The sequence below is a fragment of the Chelonia mydas genome, chromosome 2 (assembly GCF_015237465.2).
Source record: "Chelonia mydas isolate rCheMyd1 chromosome 2, rCheMyd1.pri.v2, whole genome shotgun sequence".
Lineage (NCBI taxonomy): Eukaryota > Metazoa > Chordata > Testudines > Cheloniidae > Chelonia > Chelonia mydas.
In genome coordinates this window covers 256,976,845-257,001,872 of record NC_057850.1, presented here as the reverse complement: position 1 = coordinate 257,001,872, position 25,028 = coordinate 256,976,845, and the positions used below count along the sequence as shown (strand labels likewise).

At 48.8% G+C, this 25,028-nt stretch overlaps 1 long non-coding RNA gene across 1 annotated transcript; it reads right to left on the bottom strand.

Moving 5' to 3' along the window:
• Nucleotides 1-3,992: 3,992 nt before the first annotated feature.
• On the bottom strand, nucleotides 3,993-11,039 carry LOC122464366. Its single transcript, XR_006288315.1, has 3 exons — nucleotides 11,029-11,039; nucleotides 5,113-5,124; nucleotides 3,993-4,107 (listed from the first exon to the last, which is right to left on the bottom strand). It is a non-coding gene; the product is annotated as an uncharacterized LOC122464366 (long non-coding RNA).
• Nucleotides 11,040-25,028: the final 13,989 nt, after the last annotated feature.

The following is a 25,028-nucleotide window of genomic DNA, read 5'->3' as shown; positions in this document are numbered from 1 at the left end:
ATTAATAGGTCTCAGGTTTAAAACAAACAAGTCATACTCTGCACAGTCAACCTGTGGAACTGTTGCCAGGGGATGTTGTGAAGGCCAAAACTATGACGGGTTTAAAAAACAACTGTATAAATTCATGGAGGAGAGGTCCATCAATGGCTATTAGCCAGGATGGGCAGGGATGCAACCCCATGCTCTGAGTGTCCCTAGCTTCTGTTTGCCAGAAGCTGGAAATGGGAGACAGGAGATGGATCACTCGATGATTGCCTGTTCATTCTCTCTGGGGCACCGGGCACTGGCCACTGTCGGAAGACAGGATCCTGGGCTAGATGGACCTTTGGTCCACCCAGTGTGGCCGTTCTTATGTTAACTAGCATCTTCAAATGCTGAGAAGAGGGTCTGGAACATGACCATGTATTCACTTTAAACTTATACGTGTGATTATGTAGAATATCCTGGAGATGTCGCCAGTTCTGTATGCAGAAGACTGAATTCTGAAGAGAGGCAGCTGGGGAGAATTTGGAATCTTTTCCCCTGGCTGTCATATCATTATCCATATTGACATGCTCCAATAAATCTATTGACTCACTCTAGGTGTTCAGTTAAACCAGCTTCCTCTTCTGTCCAGGGCTGACCTTCAGGCGGTAGACGGACACTTTCACGAGCTGATAACCTCAGGATTTTAAATGCACGGAAGTGTTATAAAATATAAATAAATTCATACCTCTGCTCTGAGATTCCAAATTCACATGCAGTAGGCTAAATTCACTGCTTTTTCACTGGTGCAATCCCATTGAGGTCAAAGGGTTTGCCATTGTCTAAATGAGAGACGAATATGGTTCATTGACTTAAAAAGGTTAGATTAATATACTGAAATTCCAATCTGCTCTAAAAAGTGTCTGAGTAGCTAGCCCCTTTGTATTCTGCACATCTGCTCCCACCATGTATTTACAGTCATAAATGCATTACCGTAGTGACAAAAATAATTTTTTTTATTTTTGTTTTTTAAATTTCTTACTCCAATTTATAGAGCTCTGAGCGGAGGAGCTGGATTCTCCTCTGACTCATACAGCATCAGCAGACTAGTTAATTAAGTTATGAATTCAGGGTCTGTCTTGGCTGCAAATTCATCCTCTTTAATGGCATTGCCCAATTGTCACCCAGGGTTTAATCTGCACTGCAAAATCTTCATTACTGGTGATGATTCTGAGTCACTCAAGGACTGGCAGGTGTAGGTTCTAGACCTTGTCAATTAGGGGCATGGAAAAACTCTCATGTGGAGAGATTGCGGATTGTTATTTTAGAAAAGAAATGACGAAGGTAAGATGTGGTAAGAATATATAAAATAATAGTCAAGAGACGGTAAATCTGGAGTTTCTGTTCTCCCTCCCTAAGAACAAAGGACAGTCAATCAAATTAATAAGTGGCAGAATCAGAACAAGAAAATATCCTTTCATACAACATGTGATTAGAGTGTGGCACTCATGACCACACTATGTCATTGAGACCAACAATGTAGCAAGATTCTACAATGGGTTTAAGAATAGCACAAGTTGTTATAAATAATGATGATAAAAATTTTGGAAGGGCTATTAAACCTTGTGCTTCAGCTCTAACTATCAGCAACAAGGAGGAGACATAATATGGGGAGCAGATTATTCTACATCTGCTTTTCTTGAGGTTTCTACACTGCCAGGCTTTCATGCGCAGTGGCCATTCAAGAACCTTTTGCCTCTTTAAGGGCTTGTCTGCAGGGGAAGTTTGCCTGTGTAATTATACCAGTGTAACTCCCCATGGGAATACTCTTATTCTGGAATAAGCATGGCCTTTTTTGGCTTCGTTTAAACTACTTTCATAGTGAAATAAGCTAGCCTGGAATAAAGGCTGTTTAATACCAGAACAATCACTTGGGGTTCATAGAATATCAGGGTTGGAAGGGACCTCAGGAGGTCATATAGTCCAACCCCCTACTCAAAGCAGGACCAATCCCCAATTTTGTCCCAGAACCCCCTAAATGGCCCCCTCAAGGATTGAACTCACAACCTTGGGTTTAGCAGGCCAATGCTCAAACCACTGAGCTATCCCTCCCTCCGATATATATATTGGTTATATTGGTCTGATTCAGAGATTCCAAGGCCAGAAGGGACCACTGTGATCATCTAGTCGACCTCATGTGTAACCCAGGCCAGAAAACTTCCCCCAAATAATTCCTAGAGCAGATCTTTTAGAAAACATCTAATCTTGATTTAAAAATTGTCAGGAATGGAGAATCCACCATGAGCCTTGCTAAGTTGCCCAGTGGTTAATTACTCTGTTAAAAACGAATGCTTATAACTATAGAGGTATAGTCATAAACATACAGCTAAGGGTAGCATAAAATCCCTCCTTTACTTGTAAGGGATTAAGAAGCTCAAATAACCTGGTTGGTGCCTGACCAAAAGGACCAATAAGGGAAGAAGATCCTTTCAAATCTGTGGGGGGAGGTTTTTGTTCGTGCTCTCTTTGTTGTTCTCTATCGGACAGCGAGGGACCAGGACAAGAAAAAAACATCTCCTAAAACCCTACCTGAAATAAGCATCTAAGATTACAAAAATTGTAAGTAATAGCAAGGAAATGCGTTAGATTATCTTTTGTTTTAGCTTGTGAATTTTCCCTATGTTAAGAGGGAGGTTTATTCCTGCTTTTTGTAACTTTGAAGTTGAGCCTAGAGGGGAATCCTCTGTGTTTTAAATCTTATTACCCTGTAAAATTACCTTCCATCCTGATTTTACAGAGATGCTTCTTTTACTTTATTATAAAGAAAAAAGTTCTTCTTTTAAGAACCTGATTGGTTTTTAGTGTCCTAAAAACCCAAGGGTCTGGTCTGTGCTCACTTGGTTAACCTATTGGTTGGTATATTATTCTCAAGCCTTCCCAGGAAAGGAGGTGAAGGAGTTTGGGGGGATATTTTGGGGAAATAGGAACTCCAAGTGCTCCTTTTCCTGAATCTTTGTCTACCTCACTTGGTGGTGGCAGCAATACTGTCCAAGGACAAGGAAAGGATTTGTGCCTTGGGGAAGTTTTTAACCTAAGCTGGTAGAAATAAGCTTAGGGGGTCTTTCATGCAGGTCCCCACATCTGTACCCCAGTGTTCAGAGTGGGGAGGGAACCTTGACAGGTATAAAGTCACACCTTACCTTCTACTGGTATATCTTCTTGTATAGGCAAAACCGCAGTCCTTCCCTTGTTCCCATCCACTGCCTTCTGAATTCTGTAGTTTTGAATTAACACCATGCACAGAGCTGTTGGAAGTGATTTATCCTATAGTAAAGGATATCGCCAAGCAAATACCTGGTCCAAGGAGGGCGGCACCCTATTAAAAAGAGCTGCACAATGCGCCCCAGACAGTTCAAACGGCAGAAGGATTTCTGCTGATGCTGAAAAAATTCCATGGCTGAGTAGCAGGCAGAAAAATATCGCAGGAGTAATTGATGCCTAGAAGGAGTTCTCTTAGAAAAATCTAGGAGAGTATAGATAGGCCGAATTCGCGGATACCTAAGAGAAAAAAGATATTTTGGGGCTAGGGCTAGAGAGAGGGAGGCTCAATTAGTGGTGGTTTAATGTTTGGTTCTTTCCAATCAAACTAATTTTTACAGACATTTGCTTAGATTCTGATCTGACTTACATCAGTGTAAAACCATCGGGCCAGACCTGCAGCTTGTGTGAATCAGCGTGGCTGCAGGGGCTGACCATACGTCCTGATATTATCGGGACTGTCCAGAGCGACAGAGGGAGGGGGGATGGAGTGAGTGGGTGACGGGGCCTTGGGAAGGGGCAGGGAGCGGGGCAAGGGTGTTTGGTTTTCTGCAATTAGAAAGTTGGCAACCGTCTGGGTTTGCCTCCTCAGTTATGAAAGTAAAAATATTGCTTGACCCCCAGCAATTTTTTCATTACAAATTCAGCCCTGCCTGTAAGAACCTATTTGAAGGGTTATTAAGGAGGAAAAAGTAGTAATAGACACCTTTACAGGTTAAAGCCAGCAAACATGCACACAAATGAGTTGCAATCTAAATCCTAAGAGTCACAGAGTTGTAGTGATCTGTCAATTCAAAATGTCTTTCAGGGAGGACCCCGGGGTAACTCATGGGGATCTCTGCTTTACTTTAATGTTGCTGGCCCTGTGAGAGTTCAGACAGGAAAGGGATGAAAAACCTTCATGTCAACTATTTGTATATCCCTCTCCCAGCATTCAAGCCAATGGGATGAGACCTTCTGCCTGTACTTCTCCATGGGTGGATGGGGCAATTATCAAAGGTTTTGTCTGATAATGGCCCACTTAATTTTTGATAGTCCCCCAGGATAGGCGGGGTAGGGGTCAAGGGGGTGATTCCCGTGCCTGGGTTCACCCGGTCAGAGCACACACTGTCAAAGTTATAGGGCAAAACTTAAATATTTCCTTATAACGCGGAATCCAGACACTACAGGTGAGATGAGTGCATGCAGCAACTAAATACGTCCTTATAACACGAATACCTATTTCCAACAAAACTAACGTACAGGTGAGCTGGTTTGGCTTCCAGCTGTGAGTTTGTCAGTTGCCTACGGCCTTGGCCAGAACTGGCCCTTAGTTAGCCAGCATGGGGTGGTGGGGAAATGCCGGCTCCCAACAGCCACCCTGCTGAATTGGCTGGCTCCTCCATCAGATGCTAGTGAACGGAAAGGATAAGAGGGGCAAAGCTCAGAGAGACCGTCCCCCACCCAGCTCCTTTGCTGACTTAGCAGGGCCCGCAGACGGATGCACCACAGTTGGATTGAGCTCACCCAAAGCCTCCCGCCAGGGTCTCTGCCCAGTGTGGGGAAAGAGGAGAGGAGTAACTCCTGCGCTGTCTGGCCCCTTTTCCTGATTTCTGGGTGGCTGAGCTGCCTGAGGGAAGCTGTATCTCCAGAACTGCTTCCCACACCGACGAGATCCAGAGATCCCAAGGCCGGAGCTGGCACTTAGTTAACCAGGGTCGTGGGGTGGTGGTGGTGCGTCAGCCCCTCGCCAGTGCCACGGGGGACTCGGGCTGGAGCGGGGCCGTTCCCACTGTTTATCGGTTTAGAGTTCTTCTATCAGCGAGGCCTGGGGAATGTATTGCTGTGCACCCTACAGTCATGCTGCCGGGGTTAGCAGGGGCGTGGGGGTGACTCCTTATCTGGCTCTTTAATAAGAGGCTGATTCTGTCCATGCTCACTAGCCGGCTGGGGACGACTCCCCGAGGCTTCTCCATCACAAGGCGACAAGGATGGGAATTTGCCACAACCTAATGGAAAGACGCCCCCGCCACACTTGATTGGCATGTAACTGTAGCATAAATGAGGCCTGCAAAAGAGACCTTCAAGGTCCAAAGGAGAAGAAGGCACCCTACTGCCATTGACCGTCATTGAGAGTTAGGCACCTAATCGCAGTTTGTGCCTTTGAAAGCCTGCCTCTTATTGTTTTCTAAAAGCTACGCTCTAGCTGCAACTAGGGGTGCCAACTTTCTAATTGCACAAAACCGAACACCCTTGCCCCGCCCCTGCCCTGCCCCTTTTCTGAGGCTCCACCCCCACTCACTCCATCCCCCCCTCTGTCCGTCGCTAGCTCTTCCCCACCCTTACTTACTTCCACTGGGCTGGGGCAGGGCATTGGGGTGTGGGAGGGGCTGAGGGCTCTGGGGTGGGGCCAGAAATAAGAGGTTCAGTATGTGGGATGGGGCTCCAGGCTGGGGCAGGAGGTTGGGGGTGCGGGCTCTGGGAGGGGACTTAGGGCTATGACAGGAGGTTGGGGTGTGGGAGGGGGTGAGGGCTTTGGCTGGTGGTGCAAGCTCTGGGGTGGGGCTGGGGATGAGGGGATTGGGGTGTAGGAGGGGGGCTCTGGGCTGGTGCTGAGGGGTTTGGAGTGCGGGAGCAGGCTCAGGGCTGGGGAAGGGGGTTGGGGTGCGGGCTTTGGGAGGGGGGGTTCAGTGTTGGGGCAGGGAGTTGGGGTGCAGGAAGGGGTTCGGGCTCCAGCCGTGAGGCGCTTACCTCAGGCGGTTCCCGGTTGGCAGTGCAGCGGGGCTAAGGCAGGCTTCCTGCCTGCCCTGGATCTGTGCAGCTCTCAGAAGCGGCTGTCATGTCTGGCTCCTAGGGGGAGGCACGGCCAGGTGGCTCTGTGAACTGCTTGCACCCACAGGCGCCACCCCTGCAGCTCCCATTGGCTGTGGTTCCCCGGCCGATGGGTGCTGCGGGGCTGGCGCTCGGGGCAGGGGCAGGGCGTGGAGCTTCCCTGATCACCCCTGCGCCTAGGGTCCGCAGGCACATGCCGGCGACTTCTGGGAGCTGCACGGAGCTAGAGCGGGCAGGAAGCCTGCCTTAGCCCTGCTGCACCGCCGACCGGACTTTTAACGGCTGACCGGCACGGCCAGGGTCCCTTTTTGACCGGGCGCCTGGCAACCCTCGCTGCAAGAGGAATGAAGTGAGAGAACTCCTACGGCCTGGGTTATGCAGGAGATCGGACTAGATGATCACAATGGTCCCTTCTGGCTTTATAATCGATGCCTCTATTGTCTCTCTCTACATGCACAGACCGTTTGTGAGTGGCAGACAGCACAGCTCGGTGTCAGGATCTGAGCAGCTGTAAAAGATGCCCAGGAGGTCTGGGGTGGGATGGGTTTGGAGGGAGGAGACTGGGGGGTCCAGGCCAAAAGATGAAATGTTTGTAAACGGTCTCCTAGTGCTGCTAAAAGCTTGGTTGCATTTCATTCCCATCTGTGAGCGAGTGCCTCCCAGCCAGAAGGATTTCAGAGCACCAGCTGGTGCTGTCAGGGGCAGGAACTGAGCATATATTCAGACCCAAACCAGCCCACTCCAAGAGCACTCTGGGGCTCTTTGTTCTTTTTCCAGCCACTCGCTCCGCAGGTGACTTGCTGCTTTGGGCAGTTTAATTTTGCAAAGTGTTTTACGATGGGTTCTGCGCGCATGAGGCTATAAAAGTCAGCTGGGGTCTGATTGCTTTTCTTCAGGGTCCTCCATGTGGAGCAGGGCTGTTTCTCTCTCTGTGCGACGTGGCTCTGGAAGTGGGCTAGAGCGTCGCTTGCAGGGGTGATCCCAAATCTTGACCTCTCATTGCTACCTTCCTCTCTGGGAGGTGGAATGAGGGTGTGAGCGCTGGTGAGAGAGTGAATTTTGTTTCCTAGTTGCAGTCATGGGACAGGGATCAAGGTTAGCTGCCAAGGGGCTGCAGGAAAGATGATTATGGTGACGTCTCTGGCCTGGGACTTGGGAATAGAACCCGGGATTCCCAGTTTTGTGGCAGGCTTTTTGTATGGCCTTGGGCACGTTACTTAACCTCTCAGTGTCTCAGTTCTCCATCTGTAAAGTGGGGATAATAATACTGCCTTTCTCTCTTCTATTGAGAAGGTAAGCTGTTTGGGGCAGGAACCAACTCTCGCTACATGTCCAGCACCTACCGCAGTTGGGCCCTGGTCTTGGCAGGAAACTCTTGGTGCTACGGGAATGAAAATAATAATAAAGGGGTCATTATCCGCAGACTCCAGTGGCTCCTGTTACAGGCCCCAGGCCGCATGCGTCTCTTGAGACCTCCAAGGTCTAACTTCAGAAGCAAACAGCACCGTTTCAAGTGTCCAGAGCGAAGAAGCCAACCCTGGGTTTTGTGGTTTAAGCCAGTGCTGAGCTCAGCTCTGAGGGCTGGGCAGAGCCAGACGGGCTGGGTCTCAGCACAAATAGGAGCTCTGCTACTAGTAAAGGCCACGGTACACGACCGCTCCCTAGTGCATGAGCTTCGGTGGAAGCCAGGCATGTTCGGTCCCTCTAAACGGAGGCCATTTTAGGTGTCTAAATGTGGATTTGGGTGCCTCACTTGAGGCACTTGAGTTTGAAAATGTTGGCCTTTGTCATCCGTAAATGTTGTGCACGCCTGGGAGAGGCTACAGCACCGGATGGCTTTACTCCTAAAACGTTACACAGAGCAGCATGTTCAGTGTAAGCAGGAGGGAAGGTGACAGGTGCTTTAAAGCATTGCCCCACCCAGGAGCCATGCAGAAAAGGAGCTGGGGGTTACAGCGGGTCACAAATTGAATATGAGCCAACAATGTGATGCGACTGCAAAAAAGACTGATATTCTTAGGTGTATTAACACGAGTTTTATAGGTAAGACACGGGAGGTGATTGTCCCACTCTGCTCAGCACGGGTGAGGCCCCCGCTGGAGAACTGTGTCCAATTCTGTGTGCCATGCTTTAAGAAAGATGTGGACAAATTGGAGAGAGTCCAGAGGAGAACAACAAAAATGGTAAACGATGACAAGAGCTGCATAAGAGCTAGGGTAGTACTACTATTATATTTAATGGCTTAGAATGCAGAAGACAAATAAAAAGAACCCCAACATTGGCTTAAAATCATGAGATTTTAAAAAGAAATCTCAAGATTCTGGAGGGGGGGCTGATTCAAGATTTTGAATGCTTGGCGCTGACAATACTGGCTGCGTATTTCCGCCTCCCGTCTCTGTGAGTCTGGGATTGCTCTGGAGGAGACAAAGAGCTTTGCTGCCAGGGTGGGAGCTGCCTGAAACGCTCCCATAGTTGCTTCTGCCTTTGCTAGAAGTTCCCGATTATCCCGGGCCCTGGCCTGTGACTATAACATTGACAACTGTGCAGAACCCTTCAGAAGAGGGACACAGGTCCCTGCCCAGAGAGTGCTGAAGGCTGGAGGCCTGAGACCTCAGGGGCATTCCTGGAGTGGACCACAGAGGGGGCGTTAAAGGTGCAGTTACTGTGAAGCTGACAAATAGCAGTGCCCTACCTCACAGCGGGGTTGTGAGCATTGAAGAGTGGGAGGTTCTCCAGCACTGCGGTGATGGGGGCCATATAATTACCACAGATACTTATGCTTCGGCCTCCCCAGTCTGTGGCTTTGGTCAGTGTAAGCGGTTCCACTCACCGCTGTGGTGCCCGCTGGCGTCAGAGTGGTCTTCATCTCTAGCACCCCCCCGGTTAATCGCCTCTTTGGCTCTGCCATGGCCCATCTCCCCCTTCTGTCGCCTAGCCCTCTGGCCACCTCACCTTTCAGTTCAGTCCCCTTCCAGGGTAACAAAATGAAACAACCCACCAAAACAGCAAAACTGACCATGCTTCTGTCCTTCTCCAGCTACGCTGAAGCTCCTGGCTCTTTGGCTCTACTCCTGGGCCCGGTAGAGTTCCTTCATTGCTCCTTAGGCTGAGCACAGCTTCCCAGGGCTGTCTCCCTGGAGGCCCTTCTTCCTAGCAGGTTTCCCCACTGCCTCCCCTCCCCTGGGACTCTGGCAGCTTCTTCCAGGGACCTCTCTGCTTCTTATAGTCCATATCTGTAGGCTTCCCACAGGAGCCAAACCTGCTCTCTGCAGTTCTCTTCAGCCTGCCTTTGCCAGACCTGGCCCAAAAAGAGGGCACTCCCCTTGCTCTTCCCTCCTGGGGCAGAGCCTGGCTTGAAAAGACACCCCAAAATGTTGCAGGGGAGATTGGGGTCCCCCCTGTGACATACCGGGATGTTATCCAGCTCAGTGAGGGGCTGAATCACCACCTACCCTGTAACCCGGGGGGCCCTGCAATGGCTGCTGTGGCTCCCAACCTGGATCGCTCACAAACAGCCACCAGCATGCAGGTGTCCCTGAGTGTCTGTGTGTAGCTGACACTTGCCAGGCGCGTTCTGTCTCTCACCAGCCTGGGTTCCTACAGCAGAGTGACCCCAGCACACTCCCATTACCAGATTTCCCACCCGCCTTCCCAGCAAATGTATGTTCTGTACTGTCCAGCCCTCTCTTGGATAGTCCAGAAATACGATGTCTGTTGTCCCTCTGAGGGAACAATACACAACAACTTGCCACCTTAAATAGAGTTACCCAGACAGTTTAACTTAAACACACTGGACGAGTTTGAATAACAAGTTCATTTAACTACAAAGAGAGAGATTTTAAGTGAGTACAAGTAATGAGGCATAAAAGTCAGAAATAGTTTCAAGAAAAATAAAGATGAAACGCTTGCGAGTGTCTCACTTAACAAACTATACTTGATTCAAGGTAAATTCCTTACCATGTCCTTCTGACAGCATTACTTACCAACATCTTCAGGTCAGGACCTCTCCCGCAAAGTCCAATGGCTATTTCTTTTTGTCATCTTAGGTGCAAAGAGGGAGATGGACAGGGAGAGAGAAGCCTTGGGGTATTTGCCCTCACTTTTAGTTCAGCCCGCCTCATAAAGTTCTATCCAGCTGACCAGAGGGAGACCTGGTCTAGTGGGGAAAGATGCTTTGTGCTGTTTTCTTTCACCTGTGTATGCTGAACTGCAGATTTTTTGGTATCCTTTTCTAGAACCCTAGAGCCACAGGGTTAGGAGGGACCACAACGATCATCTAGTCTCATCCCCTGCCAAGATGCAGGCTTTGTTGTGTCTAAAACAACTGCCTTTTGTCTCTCACTGTCTGAGGACGCCGTTGACAACTTATGCAAACTGTGGTAACCACACATTCCTTTGTTTAAGACCTGCTTGTGCCTTAATTGGTGCTACATGAGTTAGAACATCTGCCTCTAACATCACACACAGGAGATTTCATATCTTTACTCCCAATGTTGCGACATGCATTTTGCCATGATATTATTGACCCGCGAGGTATTAGTTTTCAAATGAGACCTTGCAAGACATATTTGGTACAAAGATCATCACACCATACACACTCTTGTAAACACAGGGGTGCATTCGGTTATCCCACCCATGTCAGAGCCATAGAGTTCAAGGGCAGAAGGGCTCCCAGCACCTGCATGCTAAACCTAACGACCCAAATGAGACCCGGAGGAGACTAGACTATTACATGCTGCCGGCAGAGGACAAAAAGGACTGAGGTGTACCGGTGCCTCAGGTCCCTGCAATGACAGGGAAACACGTAGGGTGTCTGCTTTTCCTTTCCCTCTTTCGTTCATTCCTTGCTGTCTTCTCATGCTCTGCCTCTCCCTTCCGCAGGTGAGGTCGGTGTCATGCCTTGTCTGTCACCAGCTCTGCTCTTTGGGGTTCAACCATTCGATGAGCAGCGATTCCCCTGCCCCGACGTGTGTCAGAGACCCAGCACCTTCTTCCACTCTGAGCCCACTCGCTCATCTCTTTGATTTCAGTTTCCCACTGGGCACCGATCTGCAGTCTTTGGCCTGGAGTGTGGGGGTGGAGAGAGACTCCAGACAAACGGCAGGGAAGACTTTTGAAGGCAACGTCTGACCTCACCTGTCCCAGGTGTGTTGGAGGTATGGGCTGTGCCGACTGGTGGCAGCATCTAAGTCTGGGGTCTTTAATCTCAGCTGGGACCTGGGTGGGGGGGATCACTAATTGTATTTGAATCCAGATTGGGATCAGCTGGGGGAGTTAACTTCTACGTCACAGGCGTGGCTGAGCCCAGTTCCTCTTAAAGGGCCAGCCAGCCTCTGACAATCAGATATCCATGGAAATCAGTTGACCTGCATGAGTATTGGGTCGAATACTAGTGAAATGTAGCTGGGTTTGAGAGTTGGTATAAAGAATACAGCACAGCAGTGTGTGTGGGGTGGGGAGGGGGGCATAAGATCGGCCATCCTGGGTCAGACCAATGGTCCATCTAGCCCAGTATGCTGGCTTCTGACAATGACTGGTGCCAAATGCTTGAACAGAACAGAGCAATTTACTGAGCGATCCATCTCCTGACATTGAGTCCCAGAGGCGTTTAGGGACACTCAGAGCATGGGGTTATTTTGCCCATGGACACTGGTGCAAATTCTTACTATGGGTTTATCTACATTCGAGCTGGGGGTGAAATGTCCAGCGTGGGTAGACGAAGGTGTGTAGCTTTGACCAAGCTAGTGCGCTAAAGATAGAAGTGTAGCCATGGCAGTGTGGATGGTGTGATGGGGTAGCTGCCCGAGTGCCTCGGTTCCGGCGCGGGATTGTACTTGGGGAGACTAGGCTGTCCCACTGCCCGCGACACGACAGCTACGCTTCTGTTTTTAGAGCGCTTGCTTGCTCGACGCCAGCGTGCGTATATCTACCTGAGCTAGAAAAACCCGTCCCGCTCGAATGGGGTTGGATCCTGAGAGAGGCCAGGGCCTGGGGGCTGAACGGCATGAATGACACAAGAGTTGAACTGGGGGCAAACTAAGTTGCAGGTGCTATAGCAAAGTATCCCAAATGCCGGATGAACCCGGGGCTGCTTTGAAACCTCTCGGAGCGCTTCAAAGAATCCAGTCGGCATGGTTGCCCCATTCTCCTTTGCATTTAGAGCAGAAAATACTCATTGAAATACATTTCTGATAACAGGAGCTTTTTACATCCTTTTTAAACTTGATTCTGTCATGTTGGATTTCTTAGGCATCACATAGCAGATCCCACTTTCATCGTAGCTGCGTGGTTAACAAACTGGCATCAGGGCAGAAGTGGATGGGCAGAGTAAACAGGGAATGACCATTCTTAGGGTTGCTCCATGTTCTGTCTGTAGGGCTTATAATGGCATTAAAACAATCCCAAAATATCTTTCGGTCTGACACAATGTTGTCCTTAAGGGATGCAGTGACATAGTGTGATCATGATGCACTGATTTATGTCATGACATGTCTTGGTCATTCGTAGCACAACCTCTGCCTTATGGTCTGTCAGATACAACTGTGTCAGGGGATCCCATTACAACCCAATTGTTCCCTGACCTGCACACAACATACAGTACATAAGTTGACCTTACCTATGTCCCATCACCAGGCTAAAGCCTGGGACACATCTTAGCCTCTTACAGAATATGGCAAAGATAATTCTTTCAATTCAGCTTGGAATCTTCTTGTAACTCTGCCTCTGATGTGATGGTATCTGTAACACAGATATATAGGCTCGTAGAGAAGTCTAAGATAAAGACTTAAAGATAAAGTCTAAGAACAGAAGAGTTTCATAACAGAACAGACCAATGGCTCCATCAGTTCAGGTATCTTGTCTTAGACGTTGGTTACTTGTGGATGCTTTGCAGCAAATCATAATGCACTTCCCCTTATCATATGCTCCTAACACTGTATTACTAAAACATAAAGAGAAACAATTTCTTGCTAACCCCGTCTGGTGGTCATTTTATGCCCTGAAGCATGAGGAGTGATAGCCCTTGTAAACACATGCGATTTTGCCAGCTAGCCTCTTTCATAGATGGCTAATATCTTTTGAATCTTGTAAGTTGTTTGCCTTGGTAACATCCCGCAGCTGTGAGTTCTGTAGATATATAGTGAGACACTCCTTGTCATGAAGCGCTCAAAATCTGACTAGACCAGCCAGATGAAGGATGGGAGGGAACAGAGAAGCACAGAGAAACAAAGCAGCTTGCCCAAGGTCACACAGAAAGGCCGGTAACAAAGTCTGCAGTAGAACCTAGATCTCCCAGTCCCAGCTGAGCCACCAGACCACCGAATAATGCTGCTTCTTCAAGACAATTGGCCTGATTCTCATCTCACAAGGCAGGAAGAGCAACTTAACTGTTGTCAGTAGCATGGCCTAGCGGATAGCGTCCTGAACAGAAACTCAGGAAACATGGGGTCTGTTCCTAGCTCTGCTACTGGTCTGCTTGGTGACCTTAAGCAAGTCTCTTCATCTCGCTGTGCCTCAATTTCCCCATCTGTAAAGTGGGGATAATAATACTGACCTCCTCTGCAAAGTGCTTTCAGATCTATTGATGAAAAATGCTATAGAAGAGCTAGGTATTTATTATATCAGCATGCAACTGGTGTGAGTGAGATCAGATCAGGCCCAGTAGCTGCTACAATTGGTCGTGTGTATTTTGGGAGGTGCTATGTGCCTCCCATGAAGCTAAGAGGAGCTGAGGATGCTCCGCACTTCACAGGAGCTGGGTGCACTCTTAGCGTTTGAAAAAACACTTTATAAAAGCAAATCTAAATCTGGTGCCTGAAATCCTAGTTGTCTGTGTCACATCAGGTGCTGACAAAGTGTCAGTTAGTGAGCAGCTGAAATCCGATTCGGATGAAGTTTGGTAAATTGACTAGTAAAGGTTGATGGAACAGATCCAGAAATTATTTCACTCCAGGAGATGGGGCCTGAGATTTTGCCAGTGGTGAAAGGAGGGCGCTCATTTCTACGCGAAGGCAGTAGAATGTGTGATAGCAGGAAGCCTTTGTATATGGTTTAAATCCTGATATTCAGCACAAGCTAGTATTGCATGACAGCTAATAACACCGCTCACTTTCACAATCTCCATCCAGCCCTGTAATTCTGTAAGAACTGGTATTGCGACGATAACCAATTACGGGCTTATCTTTGCTGTGTCTGGGGGAGGAGGGAGGAAGCCTGAATCTCCAGGATTCATCGTTGAACTGAGTGTGTGAGAGAAAAGAAGTGAGAATGCCGTGATGTCCGCTAAGACTGTATCTGCTCTGCAGAGCCTATGCTGGCATAGCTCCCTCATGTAAGATGCAAAGTTTGCTGACAGGTCTTCTGCTGCCATACTAATCCCTCCTCCCCAAACACATTAGCTAAGACAGAAATGCTCTTCTGTTGGCATGCTTGCCTCTGCCCAGAGGATTTTACTCGCACAGCTATGTCACCTAGCGTGTGTGATGTTCATGCCGGCATAATTTTGAAGTGATGACCCGGCCTAAGGATCTTGCTATGCTAATCCTAAGTGATGGGGAACGTGCTTCGATACTACAGAGTCCTGGGGGTTAACCCAAAACACCAAAAATAGAGTTTGTGTAGGAGTATGTGTACAAGAAAATCAGTCTTCCCCTTTTTAAAGTCCCTTTCTCTCGGGGCAGATCTTTATAGTGTGGTCATTACTGGAGTTAACATGTTAAAAAACAGAGGGGTTGATTCTCATTTATACCACAGTCCCTTCACGCTGCTGTGGCCTGAGGGCTAGAATGCTGGACCAGACTCTGGGGAGGGGAGTTCTATTCCTTGTCCTTCTGGTGACCTGGGGCTAGTCATGTCGCCTCTTTGTGCCTCAGTTTCCCCATCTTTAAAATGCAATGATGCTGACCTCCTCGATCAAATACTTCGGGATCTATGGATGGAATCAATGTGAGTTACACACTCTGTATTAACCTTTTTGGGCTCCCAATGCAGCATAAAGGGGCCTTAGTGTAAATGAGAAGCAGAATCGTAGTCACATCTGGAGTTAAGGCGTGCAACCCCATTGACTTCAGTAGTGTTGCTTGCACTTCCAATAGAATTTGGCCCAGAAGCTGGAGTGTAAGTGGTCTCAGCACTCCGTATCCCAAAGGAGAGTGTGTGGGTATACGTTAAACTAGATGTGTTCAAGTCAAGTCACTTAATGCAATTCTGGATGGTGCCCAGATCCTACGGTGATGGAAGCATGTATAAGCACCTACACGGAACAGAATAGAAGCCAGCGGGAAGGACTTGTTCAGTCCTGAAGGCATGGTACAAAAAGCACGACCACCCGGGTGAGCAAAGAAGGGTTTATTGTAAGAGGGCTTGCTTCTCCTTTGGAGTCAAAGTGCATCAGGTCTTCCTGCAATTTGAAAAAGTGAACAATACACAGCTCTTGTCTCAGATTCAACAGCGCATTGATAATTGGGTACACATGGGAAGAGCTATATAGCAAGCTGCCTATTCAATCGTCCTGGTTGGTGCCAAAGAATGTGAGTGCCAGCTGCACCCATCAAAGGGACACTGTGCTTTTGAAAACGTAGCCCCCAGGCATGTGCTGGCCGTGGCGGGCTATGCTTTGGTTTCTCTTAGGCATGTGTGTGAGAGCAGAGGAGACAGCACAGAGAGGCCCCTTGCATGTGGGTAGCCAGTATCCCATACCTTGCACTCCTCAAGGGGGATTTGTAGCCGCGTGTTACAAGGCATGTTGGCCCTTTAAAGACAAGATTCAGCTCCAGCTAGGCCCTGTTCATGGTTTCCCCCTTGGATAGAGGAATTCTGGGAGCTGTAGTTTGCATGGGTAATGGAAGGGTTTGGCCTTGCAGCAGTGTATGCTGGGAAAGGGACTGGGGATATAAGGACCTTGCAGTGTGCATTGCTGCAAGGCCCACAACTCTCATTAGCCATGGGAATTGCCTCTCATGGGGTTCCTCCATCCGGGGCTGAAACCTGGAACGGGTGCTGTTCTTAAAGGGACAGCAGCCCCTGTTATACATTGGTAGTGGTGGCCTTACCCTGCCTTCTTTCACGCACAATTACATTTTATACTCACTGAAGGCAGCAAGGATTTTAATCCGTCATCCAACAGCCGTAAATCTCCCAGCCCAAGCAGTGGGAGAATGGGACAGGAAATCAATCACGGCAAGTCTCTGCCATCAGAACATGAGCCATTCATTGGGCCCCAAGAATTGGCCGCATGTTTCTGAATTCCATGGAAAGTTAATTCAGTGCAATGTGGCCACATGGGAGAAAGTCCAGCATCGGTGAAGGATGCCCTCTTTATGAGCGAAATAATGAAGCATAGAAGGCCGAGGGTCCTTAATAATAAAATGTCAATTGCAGAGTGAGCTGCAATTAGTGTAGATCAGAGGTTCTCCAACTGTGGTCCGCAAACCACCAGTGGTCCACGAGCTCCATTCAGGTGGTCTGTGGACAGTTCCCTCTAAAGGCTTCTGGCGGTGGTGCCTTCGTTGAGGCTATAGTCCTACTAGCTCGTTGGCCCACCAGGTTTCAGCAGACAGTGGGTGGAGGCCAGGATGCAGCAGCTGTCGGGGGACTCCCGGGCCTGGGTTGAAGACGTGGGCCATCATAAGACAGAGGCATAGAGAGAGGAAGGGACTTGCCTGAAGGGACTTACATAGCGGGGAACTGGGAGTAGAACTGATTTTTCCTGTGCTATAGCCCTCTCCATGGACCCCTTTGTGCTCCCCATGGTATCTGTTGTTCCCGGATGATGTCGTGCCTCGGTGGTAGTGCTGACTTGGAAGGGGAAGTCGGAGAATACCTTCTACACAGTCTGTCGTGGCACCAGAGAGAACACTCACTCTGTGCATCAGCAAAACATTCAAAAATGACCTGCCTGGCACAGCCCCTCTCTGCATCCTCCAACCCGTGTGTTTTGTCCCTCGGCAGCCATGGGAGGTCCGGGAACACTAACTTGAACTGAACTCTGCCCAGTGGGATGTGTTTTAAAGTGTGTCTGGTGACGAAGAAATATTCCGGATTGACAGAGACCGAACTCCTCCCAGTTTCCTGTGGGGTAGGTAGGGCGTGGGCAGAAGCAATGGATGCTCCCCCCTTCCCCAGACAACCCAGTCAATGCACCCAAACCCTCCAGAAAGGAGAGTCTCTGTGATCCCATCCAGCCCTTAGCCCCTCTCCTGAGGGCCATTGGTGCCAAGTGTACCAATGTGGAGGGTTCCCACCGTCTTGCCAAAAGGGATTCCCGTTGCCAAGAATGCCAAGGCCACCTTGGTATTAGAAACCATCTCTGGCGAGTGAGACTCATTCTGGGTGCCTTATGGCTTAGGGATACTTGGCATCACGTGACTTGCAGGGTCGGGGTCTTTTCTGAGTACTAAAACCAGCCCTTTGAATATCAGGCAGGCCAGGGGCTCGGGTCCGGTCAGTGAGTCTGGAGGCTGCTACTTTGGTGCATCAGGGTGTGCTAACGAGTCTAGAAGCCACTCTCTTTACAGGGTGGGGCAAGGAGCCATCGGGCTGTGCAGAAGGCACCAGGGGGCAGGCGGGAAGGAGGTAAAGCTGTGCGTGGGGTGCTGCACAATGTCCATTTATTCTGTTACTGGCGGTAGGGGGCTTCTCCCCCATGCGTCTCTGGTCCTTCCACCTCCCCATTCCAGGTATTAGGTATGGGTTGCGCTGTCCTTTGGGCTGTTTTGGGACCTTGGTCAGCCGCCCAGTGGAATAACGCATGAATCTGGAAAAGAACCCATCCCCCTTCTATCTTGTCCCCTTATCGATGTCGCTTCGCACCGGTTCCCCACATTGTCTAGCAGCGGGCATGCTCGGCTGCTCTCAAGCAAATGCCATCTGCTGCCGCCGGGCTCCAGATCGTGCTTTTGAATAAAGTCCATCTGTAGCACAATGTGTTGTTGTGAGGTTAGTTTGGAGCATTTTTGGGTTAGTGGCTTTAATCAGTTTGTGGAAACAGCTTATGTGATACAGTCCGAGCTGGGCTTGCCTGATAGCCTGGGCCCTGCTTATTCTCAGCCCATTTAATCGCTGTTATTATTTTTTTCTCCCACTCTTATTGGTGCGGCCCTCTCCTGCCTCCTTTAATTTGCTTTATTTCTGTGCTCTTCGCATGCCAACAGCAGCCCACCTGACTGCAGCCCTCAGTCTTCAGCTGTGTTTGTTTTATGAAAGGCCAGGTGAGAATCACAACTGGGCAGAATGAAACAAGACAAAATGGGCCAGTTTACTCTGAATGCTCTGGGCCGCCCCTGTGACACACAGCTGCCATAAGATCTGATCCATTATAGAATCATAGGACCTCAGGAGGTCATCTAGTCCAACCCCCTGCTCAAAGCAGGATCATCCCCAACTAAATTATCCCAGCCAGGGCTTTGTGAAGGCTTGCTTATGTCTGTAGCTAGTAGCTTGTTTGTAGCTAGTAGCTGTTTTCTTTAATACATGCCTATTGTTTAAGACAGACAAATTCCATACCTAACACCACTCTGAGACAACAATATGGGCATTCAATGGTGTGAAGAAGTTTGTGGGAGCTCACTTCACCCCCCTTTGTCAAACCAGGCCTTGAAAACCTCTAAGGAAGGAGATTCCACCCCCCACCACAGGTAACCCATTCCAGTGCTTCACCACCCTCCTAGTGAAATAGTGATTCCTAATATCCAACCTAGACCTGCCCCACTGCAACTTGAGACCATTGCTCCATTTCTGTCATCTGCCACCACTGAGAACAGCCGAGCTCCATCCTCTTTGGAACCCCCTTTCAGGTAGTTGAAGGCTGCTATCAAATCCCCCCTCACTTTTTATCCAAGCAGCTCTCCCTCTTAACCAGCTTCCAGCCTACCTACCTGCTGGGACATGGGACTGATTCTCCGGCAAAGCTCAGGTCCTGGTTTTTCACGTGCTCAGCCACAATTAAGCCAGATTTTTAAAAGCTCAGTTCCCATGTAGGCACCCAAACAGATGTCTGATTTCAAACATGCCCAGCACCCGGCTCCTCCCAGTGTGACACCTTTGGCCAGACTTTCCACAGAGCTCATCACCCATTGTTCACGCAACGTACTGAGCTCCCTCAAAAACCTGGCCCATGTTGCTCCTTTAGGATGACAATGTAGAGGCGAAAAAAATCCCCATTCCAAATTCCATGTGGGGCTGTGCAGTTACCCAAGCCCTGGCAGCGAGTTTCGGTAACATTTCTCTGCACTCTTGGTCGCGTCAGCTAGATCCCTTAGTGTTTTTCAAGGGGGCTGAGAGGACACGGGGGGTTGCCTCCGCTTAAGTGATCCAATTAGTGGAGAAATGCTCTCTTGCCCATGACCAATGCCTTAAGCCATCCAGTCCTCCAGTGACTTCAGCAAAGCATGTGAAATTCTGGTGGACCCCTGAATATGTAGGCATCAGTTTGATGGGCATAGCTGTTGACTTCAATGGAAACAGCAGATCAGGTGCATTGTCCCTCTTCCTAATGCTGGGCCTGATCTGGGGACAAGAAGCTGTCAAATCTCAGAGTGATAACTGGGAATTCTGAGGGAATCACTATAATTCATACACAATCAGGTCAATGGAGCAGAAGATATTAGTTAGGTGGTCTCGGGGTCTGTGCGTTTCAACACTGTGTGATCACTGCCCACCACAAGTTAGACATAACAAAAGGGTTTGACCCTGCTCCCAATGAAATTAGTGGTCAAACTGCCACAGAGTTGAACAGAAGCAGACTTGGGCCCACAAGGAGAGACCAGCAAACTTGCCCACATATATCCCCAGCCAGCAACAAGGCTTCTGTAGGACCGTAACAGTGGGACAGGAGGTAAAAGCAGGAGGGGGAGAAAAATAACTTTGTTTCCAGGATTTTTCTCTTTGACGTTACAACCCCTGATCATTGCGGTTAGGGCTAACTCCATCTGGGGCTCATTGTGATTCCTGTCTGTTTAGAACAGGTGCCTAAAGTAAAGCTTATGGCACAGTACATGAAAGATGACGGTATATAGCAACCTGCTAGCCTCGTCAAGGATTGTCCGTTCCCTATTTATTCAGGCATCTGTAACTTCCTGCAGTAATTCCATAAAGTCAGCTCCTGGGGAGAACGATGAAAGAAGTAGGAAAAAATAGAGAGCCCCATATAATTTTATTGTCTGGAAGTTCATTAGCATCTGTTTGATGGGCACAGCTGTCGGTTATTTTTGGTCACATTTCACTGACATGACAGTCATGTATATAAGGTATTTTAGACAGAAAGAAATGCACCACAGGGAATGGGACTGGAATAGCAGGGCGATGGGGGTTGCAGGTCAGGTTTAGAGGCAAAGCTATGGGGTGGGTGGGGGGAGGCAGGACTGGAATAGCAGAGGAGAGACACAGGTCAGGTTTGAGGTACATGGGTAGAATCTAGATTTTCAGAGTGGTAGCCATGTTAGTCTGTATCAGCAAAAATAACGAGGAGTCCTTATGAATTATGTCCAGGAGCCAAAGACTGGGATAGGGAGGGGGTGTTCCAACTCAGAACTGAGAGGGATTAGCAGAATTGTGTGGGGTAGGGTTACTATACTTGGCTCCAGCAACTTTTCACTTCCAAAAGCAATGCATTCAGACCAAATGGACGAAGGAGGAAAGCTAACCTTTGCGCTGGAGCCACTCAGTGCTGTCCGTTCTTGTGAATTTTATTTGTGATATTGGGTGTTTTCCTCAAAAGCTGCACCTTTTGGAGCTCCGGTGGTTACATTACAAAAGCTTTCATCACAAAAATAAGTACGTTTCTGCCCCTTGTGATTGCGGGGGAAGTCATGAAAATTAAATCAGGAGGCTTAGTAATCGCATGGTATTTTGAAGGGGCGGGGGTTTGACTCAAGATTTGTGACTGGTTGGCACTGGCAGAATTCATTCTGTGGTGCATGGGCATATGGGATACGCATTGCATTGCACTCACGTCACCAGTAGAATACCCACCGGGACACTGAGTCGACCTAACTACGTTGACCTAAGCTCTACGCCTCTGGCAGAGGTGGAGTAATGAAGTTGGTGTAGCGGGCGAGTTATGTTGGAGGGAGCAGAATTTTACTGTAGACACTTAGAGAGTTGGGTTGACGTAAGCTGCCTTGCGTCGACCTAACTCTGTAGTGTAGACCAGGGCTCAGTGAGTGTGGGATTGGAGCAATGAAGCCGTGGCACCATGGGCAGGTCTCCCCAGGAATTACTCAGGGTTCTGGGTGGGTTTGTACAACACGTACTGCTGTGGCTTCAGGTTCTGGCACCTGAGCTACCCAGATTAAAACTAACTTGAGTGTGTCTTTATGAGCTGCAGTCACATCTGGTTGATTTAGTTGGTGTTGGTCCTGCTTTGAGCAGGGGGTTGGACTAGATGAGCTCCTGAGGTCTCTTCCAACCCTAATCTTCTGTGATTCTATGACATACCCTTAATGGAGTCTGAAGCCCGGTCTACACTACCGTGATAAATTGATCTAAGCTACGCTACACCAGTTATGTGAATAACGTAACTGAAGTCAATGTAACTAGATCCACTTACCGCGGTGTCTACACCACGCTGTGTTGATGGGAGACACTCTCCTGCCAACTTACTTTCCGCTTCTTGGGGAGGTGGAGTGCAGAAATCGACGGGAGAGCGCTCTCCCATTGATTTATCATGTCTTCACCAGACCTGCTAAATTGATGCCGGTGCATCGATTGCAGCAGTGCCAATTTAGCTCTGTAGTGAAGACGTGCCCTGAGATCTTCGACTCTCAGCTTTGCTTCCAGGCATTCATTGCAGACTCCTAGTGGGTCATGGGATATTGGCTATTAACATGGGCAGCAGGTGGACCCCCACTTCAGGAAGGCTAGACCTTCTGCCTAGGGCCCTGCCCCCCCGCCCCACCAGAGCCCCGATCCCCCTTCACCCTCTTGCAGCTGGAGGAGCCCTGGGCTGGCCAGAGCCCCGAGTCCTCCCACCCCTCCGTGGCCCTCGCAGGTATATAAGGCAGGGCGGGGCTAGAGGACTAGGGTTAACAATCTAAGGCTGTCTCCTACTGTAACACTATATAATATTGGTCCAACCAATGCTGGTGCACAGTTCAATTTCTTGATGCTAGTACATTTAAGTTATTCTTAAAATTAAAAAGTTTCTATAAGCTTAGAGGAGACTATTTTTTAAATTTGCTTTGTGATACAGCATGGCCAGAAGGCAGCAGGAGAGTGATATAGGAGAGATATGTAAGTCCCAGGATGAGGAGAAACCTTATTCCCTGTAGAGGGAAGAAACGTTTCTGTAGAGTAATTAAAAGCACCTAAAGCCAATTAGAACACCTGAAGCCAGTCACCTGATAAAACCCCCCTGCTTCAATCAGCCAGGGGAAGGAGTTGGAGCAGAGTGGTTTGGAGTTGGAGCAGAGAGCAGTTTGAAGGAGTTGAAGTAGAGGAGAGTTTGGAGAAGTGCCGTGGCTCGCTAGAAGACCAAGACCCTAGGTAAAGAGACACCCGGCTTGTGCAGAGAAAGAGAGGGCAGGAAGCCCCACAAGCTGAAGAGCAAAAGAGGAAAGTAGCCCAGAGGAAGGAAGCACTAGTTCAAGTGGTTTGCAACTATCCCTCGGGCCCCTGGGCTGGGACCCAGAGTAGAGGCCAGGCCCGGGTCCCTCCCTCTCCACTACCCTTCTCTGGGTTACTAGTGGGACAGGAGATACCCTAGTTCAGGGACAGGAAACTGCACCCTGAACCCCCCAGCACAAGAAGAGGAAGTGTGGGACCCATCATAATCGTGCCAGCAATTTGCCACAGCTTATATATGGCATGAATAAATATAGATTTACAGATCCTAGTGTGCAAATTTATCGTCTTATATGACAGGGATAAATCATGCATGCAAATCGTGCATCAAAGTCATGAAATGGGTTACTAATGCAATAAAAAATAAGGAATTCAAAAGTTTAAAAAAATGGCAGGAAGACACCAAAGACTATGGTCTATGGCCAGCCTTGGTCGCAGGATAGGCTTAGGGGGAGTGGCAAGTGTAGGGCCAGTGTTAGGGGGTAGCAAGCAGGGCAATTGCCTGGGGCCCCATGCCACAGGGGGCCCTGCGAAGCTAAAGCTCGGGCTTCGGACTCCAGAAAGGGGTACAGTAGTCAGGAAAGGCTGTGAACCACTGTCCTATAGGCTTCCACAGGATTGGATCAGGCCCTCCAAGGGTGAATATATGGGACAAGCAGGCTAGCAGTTGTCATCTCTAGGACACCTTTCATTTCATTTATTTGTTTCATTAAATCTTTGCCCTTGGAAGATGCACAGGTCTGTTGCAGGTATCATTAATACAGGGAGCTCCTACAGCCTGTGTGATGCAGGAGGACAGACTAGATGACCATACTGGTCCGTTCTCACCTTGGAGTCCATGACTCTGTGAAGGCCATTGAAGCCAGACGCCTCCAAGGCAGGGAGAATTTGTGTCAGTAAATGTGTGTGTTCGTCACTAAACTGAATCCCTTGGGCTCACTGGAGCCAGCCGCAATTTAATAGGTTCACAGTACTGCTATAGCCAATCCAGGTGCTGGAGGGGAACTTGGCTTAGTTTCTCAGCAGGAAAAGTTGTTGGCAACAGTGGTCTGGGGTCACTGAACAGGTGAAGCACTTACCAGGCGACGTTCCAGTGGAAAGTGGGTTCAGTCTCCGATCAGAAGAGCTCATGCTCTGAATTACTTTACTTAATGCACGCTCATAAATAGGCATTTTGCTGCCAGGCATTTTTCCTCAGCTGCTGTGAAATATCAGAGCTCTGTTGGAGACAAGGCTCGGCCGACGTATACCGGCTGAGGGTCTGGCCCTTCTTGTCTCTCATCTCTGTCTAGGTTTTGACATCTGGATGTCTGATTTCATGGGCGGGGGGGAAAGACATTCAAAGAAGGTTGAAGGGGACTGGCGAGTAGAAGGGACTGGCTGCTGTTTGGATACCAGGCTTTTTCAGCTCTAGGTCAAATGTGGTGGTGACCAAAAGTAATCACCATCTGATGGCTGTTTGGCTGGCTATGAGATGCCAATTGGCGATCTCAGTTCGGTGCATAGAAGTTAGAGATGAAAAGACCTAGGACCTGGTTCTCCTGTCCCTTGCAGTGTTGTAAACCAGGAGTTACTGTACACTGTGATGTTTAGACTCCATTAAATATCATAATTGGCATGGCCTCCTATACCCTTCACTGGGCCATGGACCAGCAGGTCATGGTTGTCCTATAGCCCAATGCTTAATTAACTTGCTTATCTCCTGGGTACACTTCCTGCCTTCCCAGACTGACAGCACTGAGGGGTTCATTACCATGCCACAGATGCCACAGAACTACTTGGTGCTGATTTCAGCATCTTCCCGGGGGCTGTGAACTCATTAAGCGTTTGTAGCTTCATCGAGCAATGGCATGAGAAGGAGCCCATCTGCCAAAGAACCTCTCCCCTGTGCTATAAATCCTGTAGAGATCGTGAACCCATTTTCTCTGAAATTGCTGGCTGGCTGGATCGAAGAACCAAGCCGTGCTGGTAACGTGGTCTTACTGTGGACACAGATAGGGATTTTAAGGGAATGAGGAATGATACACATTGGGTTGGCATTGGCCACTGGTGACCATGATGCTGTGATCTGACCCTGATCTATGTCATGTGCCCGATGCCAGACTATAAAGGTCAAGACCCTGGCTGTTGCACTTTAAATACATTAAAACTTGCGAGGCACTCGTCTGTTACAATAAGGGAAGCCATAAGTACTTCAGATACATAGACCACCGACTGTGACTTTTGCTACAGGAGTCACTCCCATAAGGGTTGTAAGCAGGTGCCCAACTGATGACTCAAGGGTGGAATAGAATGAGGGTTCACATTTTCAGGAGGACGGCCTCACTTTTCCCCGGCACTTATCTTTTTCTGCCTGCAAAACTTGGGACTATATTTTT